Here is a 7,537-nt window from a genome sequence, read left to right as displayed (position 1 = left end):
AAAATGCTCCACATCACTAGCCATCAGGGAGATGTAAATCAAACCAACAAAGATATCATCTCACACCACAGAGACTGGCACAAGAACAAAAGCAACCAGTGCTGGCATGGATGTGGGGGAAAAGGTACACTCTTTCACTGTTGGTGGGAGTGCCCACTAGCCCAGCCTTTCTGGAAAACAATATGGACAGTCCTTCAAAAACTACAAATTGAGCTTTTTTATGACCCCGCAATACCACTTCTGGGAATATATCCTGAGGATGTTAAAAAACACAGTAGAAATGACATTTGTACCTATATGTTCATTGCAGCACTGTTCACAATAGCGAAAATCTGATTTGATTATCTTGCTCTGCTCAAGTAAGACAGGATCAATGTGAGGAACCGTACAGGAAAAAGCTCACTGTAGAGGTTACATGGGATCCAAACAGTTATCTGCATTGTGTGCTATGCTGTTTGTTCTTCTCCTTCTGGTCTCTCTTCCCTTGAGAGAGCAACTATTACCTTGTATATACATATGTGTGTGTGAGTGTGAGTGTGAGTGTGAGTGTGTGTGTGTGAAATAGTTTGTAATCAATGGTAAGAATCCTAATTTGTTTTTTTTATTTGGGTTGGTTTTTTTTTTTTTGGTGGGGGGGGGGGTTGTCACATTTAGCAATGCTCAGGGGTTACTCCTGGATCTGCACTCAGGAATCACTCCTGGCAGTGCTCAGGGGACCATATGGGATTGAACCTGGTTTGGCCACATGCAATGCAACTACCAATGGTACTATTTCTCTGGCCCTTGGTTTTGGTTTTTAGGCCACACCTGGCAGTGCTCACACTTGGCTCTATGCTAGAGAGGAACTCTTGACAGTGTTTAGGTGATTCTGTGGAGATCCAGGGATCAAATCTGGGTTGGTTAAGTACAAGGCCAATGTCGTACCCTTTGTACTATATCTATGACTCCATGCTTTTTGTGGGTGGGTGCGGGGGGGACTGGTCTGGGACATTCTCAGCATGATCAGGGGTTATTCCTAGCTCTGTGCTCAGGTATTATTTCTGGTGGTGCTCAGGAGACCATAGGAGGTGCTGGGGATCCAACCCAGGTTGGCTGCATGCAAGGCAAATGCCTAACCTCTGTACTATATCTGTGGTCCCAAGAATCTTTATTTTAATGGGGGCTCAGAAAAGCACAAAACTCTAGCAATTATTGTTTTTTCTTCCCTCCAAGATAACTAGTATCTCTGGAGATAGCCAATGGCTTCATGGACCTGAAAGATCAAGAAGGCAATCAGCCCATCCCAGCTGGAACACGGTTGGCAAGGACCCACCAGGGCAGGTAAAGAGGGAGCCTACATGGAAACAGAGTCCCCCATGAATTCAAGAGGTGTGTGACACTGTTTCTTGACAAGTTTTCTCAGATCCTATCCCTAGAGTCTTCCCTGGAAAGGCAAACAAATATAATCTTCCTTATTTGTGGGCATTCCCAAGGGGCTATTTGTTTGGTGGTAAGAACAACATTTTAGAAATGTTAATACACTTCATAGCAGATGAGAGGTCTCTGTTCTGGGAAGGCAAATGCTCAATTCTGATTAGTTTAGACACTCCTCGCCCCTGCTTACACACAGGTCAGCAGGCAAAAGGATCTCTGGAGAATTCTCTCAGATCTATAAACTCTCTGGGTTGGGTAATATTCCAGTCATACTCTTTGACATTGCAATAAAGGAAATGAGTGGCAAGTGGCTGTTTATTAGGTGTTCTGTGCATATACTTGCATTATATATGCAAGCTCTATTGTGAATCTGCTTATTTCCTTTTCAGTCCCATGCAACATTATGACCATGCATTTTTAACATTCAAAATATAGTTTTTAGGACTTGTAGGTTTTTTTTGAGATAGCATGAACAAATGACCTCTCTAAGGTCACCATTTCCTTTATCAACAATTCATTTGAGGGCTTCCCAATGGGCCGCCCTGGCCCTGTGCGGTGTAAGAGCATATGAAAGGCTGTGTGTGCAGGGCTATTTCAATCTGAGCTTATGGAGCAGCATGTTGGGAAAGCTGCAGAGTGAGTTGCGGGAGAGACATCAAAATCCAGAAGGCAGCCAGTAGCACGTCATCCTCAAGCACCCGGAGCCAGGAGACACAGAGCCCATCTGCCCCGATGCCATCACAGCTGTTCTGTCTCCTTTGAGATAACCAGATTTTACGTTTGAGAGAGGAGGCTGGAAAGACCCTGTCCATTCGTTTTAAACTTCCAAACACCCTGGAAACTAGCAAGAGGCAATGAGAATTGAAACTAGCAAAAGAATAGCTACAGCAGGGGCAGAAACAGCAAACCAGAAGACCTGGCGTGGAGGAAGGAAGTGGAAAAGTTTGCAAGACAAAGGAATCAGAAGTGCGCTCGCTTTGGCAGCACGTATACTAAAATTGGAACTATACAGAGAAGATTAGCGTGGCCCCTGCGCAAGGATGACACGCAAATTTGTGAAGCATTCTATATTTTTAAAAAAAGAATCAGAAGTTAGGTAAAGAAGGCAAGGTATGTGAAATCAAAAGAGCAGAGAAGGAAGAGAAAGGTACTCTGGACCAGGACGGTCAGATATGAAGAGCTGTAGAAGTGCAGGAAAGGGGCCTGGATTCCTATTCTAGTCATGAATTGTTGTTTTTTCAATCTTTGGAAAGTGGCCTACGAAAAAAATGAATGTAAGGAAAGAGAAAAGCAGGAAATCTGAGCACCTGCCATTAGCAAACACTGTGTGGACATGATTTCACTTAATCATTCATTCATATGAGAAATTACCGTGCCCACTTAATAGGTGGAGGCTTAAAGAAAAAGGCAACTTTCCCAAGGTTGCTTAACGGGACTCAGTGCTTTCTCCCAAGGTCACTAAACCTGTTGAGAGGGGCATTTGAACCTTAGGCCTGGCCTTTAGCCTCTGTAAAACAGCCCTGCTCCCTATACCACAGACAGGAGTGCTTGGGAGCAAAGTGTATGTGAAGTTGTCTGACAGCTGTGAAAAGCAAAATCAACGGACAGGATTCTTATTATTTAAAGTCAAGTCTCCTAGACAATCCCACGATGAGACAGTGGAAAATTGTGGTTCAGAGAAGTGCTCTCACTTGCCAAGTCAATGACACTCCTTCCCAGATCACCAACAGTAATAAAGTGAGTTAATGACTAAATAAAGCTTTTAATGGTGGGTTGGGCTACATGACCTCTAAGGTCCTGCCAAGTCAGTATTTCTGAGAATCAGGAATTTTATCAAAGCACTAGGAATGTAGCCCTGTGCCGAATCTGACCTCAGAGAAAACTGGAAAGTCAGCAAAATGTTTCCTTTTCTTCTCTCATTGCACTCCTCTGCTCCTTCCCCTCATTTGCCAGGAGGTGATCGCTCAAGGCCTGCCTCAGCTTTTGTGTACCATGGAGGAAAGGCATTTGATAAATGAATTCAACTGGAGGGAGAGGGTCATATCTGACAACTGGCTCCAGCACTGAGAGCTGTGTTTGCTGGGGGTTGGTCCTTTAACCTCTCTGAACTCCGGAGAGCTCATCAATAAGATAAGAAAAATCCGCTCTTGAAAATGAGCCTCACACACGTTCCACCATTCAAGTCTGACTTTCCTTCCATCTCCTGGCTATGATTTGAAGAGTGTAATCATCCTCAAAGAGGTGTCGACCTTTTTTTAAAAAAACAACCTAGAGGAGGAAAGACAGGGAAAGGAACACTGAGACGAGCAGAAGGAAGGGGAGAAAATGGCATCCACAGAGGCCAGCACCTGAGCAGGGCACCAGCCCCGCAGAGCAGGCTGGACATGGACAGCGAAGTTATAGAACTCCCAGAACTCCCATTGCTATCAGTTATTGGCCCAAGCCATTACAACCTGTGGGCAGACTATCTATGTAACTTCTTATAGACAGCTTCCTCGCACTTATACAACTTCAACTGCTCCCAGGCACACAGTCAATCTGTCCAGGGGTTCCCTGGCACCGGTGCTTATACAAATGCTGCTACAGTTCCTACCACCAGGTCTTGTATGCTGCTCAATCTGCATATGGCACCCAGCCTGTTTATCCAGCCTCAGGGCATAAATCAGCAACCACCACATTACAAGGCCACAGAATAACAACAAACCCGTTGAGTGAGACTGACCAATCTTAGTCTAGCACTGGGGTTTATGACCAACACATCTGGAGAGAAGATATAAATTGGAGATAGTGGGAGGGGAATGGTATTTGGATTTCCCTGGACTTCTCCCAGTGTACTCACTAACCCATCTACAGCATTGTCTTGTTAGGACCAACCAAGATACAGAAATATGACAGTATCTCCTTATTTGCCTTGATTCTCTGTTGTCGTTTTTGTCATGTATATTTTTTCAGTGGGGCTGGAGCAATAGCACAGCGGGTAGGGCGTTTGCCTTGCACGCAGCCAACGTGGCCGACCCGAGTTTGATTCTTCCGTCCCTCTCGGAGAGCCCGGCAAGCTACCGAGAGTATCTCGCCCACCCGGCAGAGCCTGGCAAGCTCCCCGTGACGTGTTCAATATGCCAAACACAGTAACAACAAGTCTCATGAAGGAGACATTACTGGGCCCGCTCGAGCAAATCGATGAACAACGAGAGGACCGTGACCGTAATAATTTTTTCAGTGCTGGGGATTAAATCCAGATCTCATGCATTCAAGGCTTGTGTGTTATCACTGAGCCACATCCCTGGCCCCTTGAGAAAATTTCAATTACTAAAACTACTTTTTAAAAAAATTACCTGAGCTATTTAAAGAAATTTCCTGCTATGAAAAAATTATTGCCTGGTTATTGTGTGTGGGGCTGGAGTGATAGCACAGCAAGCAGGGCATTTGCCTTGCATGTGGCCGACCCAGGTTAGATTCCTCCGCCCCTCTCGGAGAGCCCGGCAAGCTATTGAGAGTATCTCGCCCTCCTGGCAAAGTCTGGCAAGCTACCCATGATGTATTTGATACACCAAAAAGAGTAACAACAAGTCTCACAATTTGTTGTGAGACGTTAGTGGTGCCCGCTCGAGCAAATCAATGAACAACGGGAGGACAGTGCATTGTGTGTTGACAACCAGATACACCTATAAATTTGTTGGGCATTGATACAAACACTCATGAAAGGTATGCAGAGTTTCTTTGTCTAGAGCTAGACCGTCCATGGTTACCACAAATGATTGATGATTTTAGCAAACACAGAGCTGGGCAGATACAGAGTTTAAAGATAAAAAGATTCTTAGTTCTTCCTTCCAGATGCCACCTCCTCCGCCACAAAAAAAAAATTCAGTCTGACTATGGAAGCATGGATTTCTTTGGATCCTGGTCATCTTTAATATACTGTATTTACTTTTAATACAGCTAAAGTTAAAGAAACTAAGACTTACTTCTCAAGGCTTTACAATATAGGGGTTTTTCCTTATTAAGGTGACTGCTACATCACTGCTGCCTGTAACAGTACCAGGCAATAAACATTTGTGAAACTAATGAATTGTGAAAGTGATATTTACAAAGAGCAATTCTTCAGCTGCAGAATGGATGCATATCCAAGAAAAGGATGTGTCTTAGAAGGCAATTGGCTAACAAAGGCTCAGAAATAAAGTCAATGTGGCATGATTTCTTCCTTTTCCTCCTAGGCTGAAGGGTACTTAAATATGACTACTAAGAAATCCTATGTGTGATACAGAATCTCCTGTTACAGGCTTTGTCTTTTTTGCTAATAAACAATAAATAATTCTTTGGAAACATCTGCCCTTTACGGGTAATTGGATAAATGCTTACTTTGGTGATAGAATGTAAAAGATGTGACCTTTTAACTTTTATTCAGTTGGTTAGTGAGGGGAAAATATTATAAAATGCAGAAGACAATATTTTGGCAAGATTTCAAAAATTTTTTTAAGTACAGTTTATTATAGTCCCAAACCTTTGTAGGTTCCAGATCTTTATTGGCAAAATGCTTCTTAGTTCAAATAGAGGAAATTATTAGAAGAATTCATAAGGTTCTCGGATATCAAATAGCACTTTAAAATACATTATTAAGTAAAAAGAAATGAAAATTGCGATTAAATGTCCTTTGAAATCCATCTGCATTTTAAAGATTAGGAATGAATTAGGAAGGCCACATTTTATGTTCTATTTAAAACCAAACATTTAAAAATAGTTTTAAATAGTTGGCTTAGTATACAGTTCTTTTTTATGTATCTCTCTAAGATCCATATTTCCTTCAAACGTGACATTTTCCTTAAATCACTATATTTTTACATTGAAAAGAGCTAGAATTTAGTATTCAAAAATATTAATTTTGCTGTACAGTTTTGTTTGTTTGTTGTTCTACAAAAAGCAGCCTTTGGGGTGAGGGTCCCACAGAGAAAGAGGAAATGATATATAAAGGATCTAAGAAAGTTGTCTATTTCAAATTCTGTAGCACTGTAGAACTGTCCTCTCATTGTTCATCGCTCAAGCAGGCACCAGTAACATCTCACAATAAATAGTGACACTTGTTGTTACTGTTTTTGGCATATCGAACACGTCATGGGTAGCTTACCAGGATTTGGCGTGTGGGCGAGATACTCTCCGAGAGCGGCGAAGGAATCGAACCCAGGTCGGCCACATGCAAGGCAAACACCCTACCCGCTGTGCTATCCTCCAGCCCATTTTAAATTCTATTTATATTTATGACTTGTGTGGCGTTTTAGATACATAATATTTTGGAACTAGTTTGCCTGTTATCCTGAAAACACACCTACTTTAAAATATTTATTGTTACTATAACTAAATAGAGGATTCAGCCCCAAACACACCTGACAAACTGTGATTACCTTTGTAAGTTTATGAAGTTCTCTGGAAAGAGCCTTCATGGACGATAGTGGTGGGCAATGCACGCCAAGCAGGTGCAAGGCCATAACCTCCCCCCAGCAGTGCTCGGGCAAGGATACCAAAACCAAAGTAGCGTCAAATTTGATGTTGAGCTTCAGACACTAGGCCCTAGTTCTTGAGGGCCACATTCTCAAGACAGATGGAGAGGTGTCACATCAGCATGGCTGTGGTACATCAGACTCATCAAGGAACAGACAGACACAGGCCAGGAAAAATTCTGGAGTTGACCCAGGAGGGGAGATGCATGTCGAAAGTGGACTATGGACTGAACATGTTTGCCACTCAATGCCTCTTTTGCAGACCACAACACCCAAAAGGAGAGAGAGAACACAGGGGATTGCCCTGCCACAGAGGCGTGGGGGATGGGGGGATGGGGGTGGGGGGATATTATCCATGGTGGTGGAAAATGGGCACTGGTGGAGGGATGGGTATCTGATCATTGTATAATCGAAACCCAAGCACAAAAAATTGTAAATCTACAACTGTACCTCATGGTGTTTCACCAAAAAAAAAAAAAAAAGAATTCTGGAGTTGAGCTGTGACTAGCCATCTCCTGTTCAGTCCATCCCTGCGGTCAGACTCTAGGGCCCATCCGAGCCCAAAGTAGTGGTGGATGATGCACTTATAAGGTGCTATGCTTGGCTGGGGCCAGAGAGAAAGTACAGTGGGT

General features: G+C 43.2%; 1 non-coding gene across 1 annotated transcript; it reads left to right on the top strand.

Moving 5' to 3' along the window:
- Positions 1-2,381: 2,381 nt before the first annotated feature.
- On the top strand, positions 2,382-2,488 carry LOC130036893 (U6 spliceosomal RNA). The gene has a single exon (XR_008794465.1). It is a non-coding gene; the product is annotated as a U6 spliceosomal RNA (small nuclear RNA).
- The last annotated feature ends 5,049 nt before the right edge of the window (positions 2,489-7,537 follow it).

This window comes from Sorex fumeus, unplaced genomic scaffold, assembly GCF_029834395.1.
Source record: "Sorex fumeus unplaced genomic scaffold, SorFum_2.1 ptg000067l, whole genome shotgun sequence".
Taxonomy (NCBI): Eukaryota; Metazoa; Chordata; class Mammalia; order Eulipotyphla; family Soricidae; genus Sorex; species Sorex fumeus.
The sequence above is the reverse complement of the archived record's forward strand: the minus strand, read 5'-3'. Positions and strand labels throughout refer to the sequence as shown.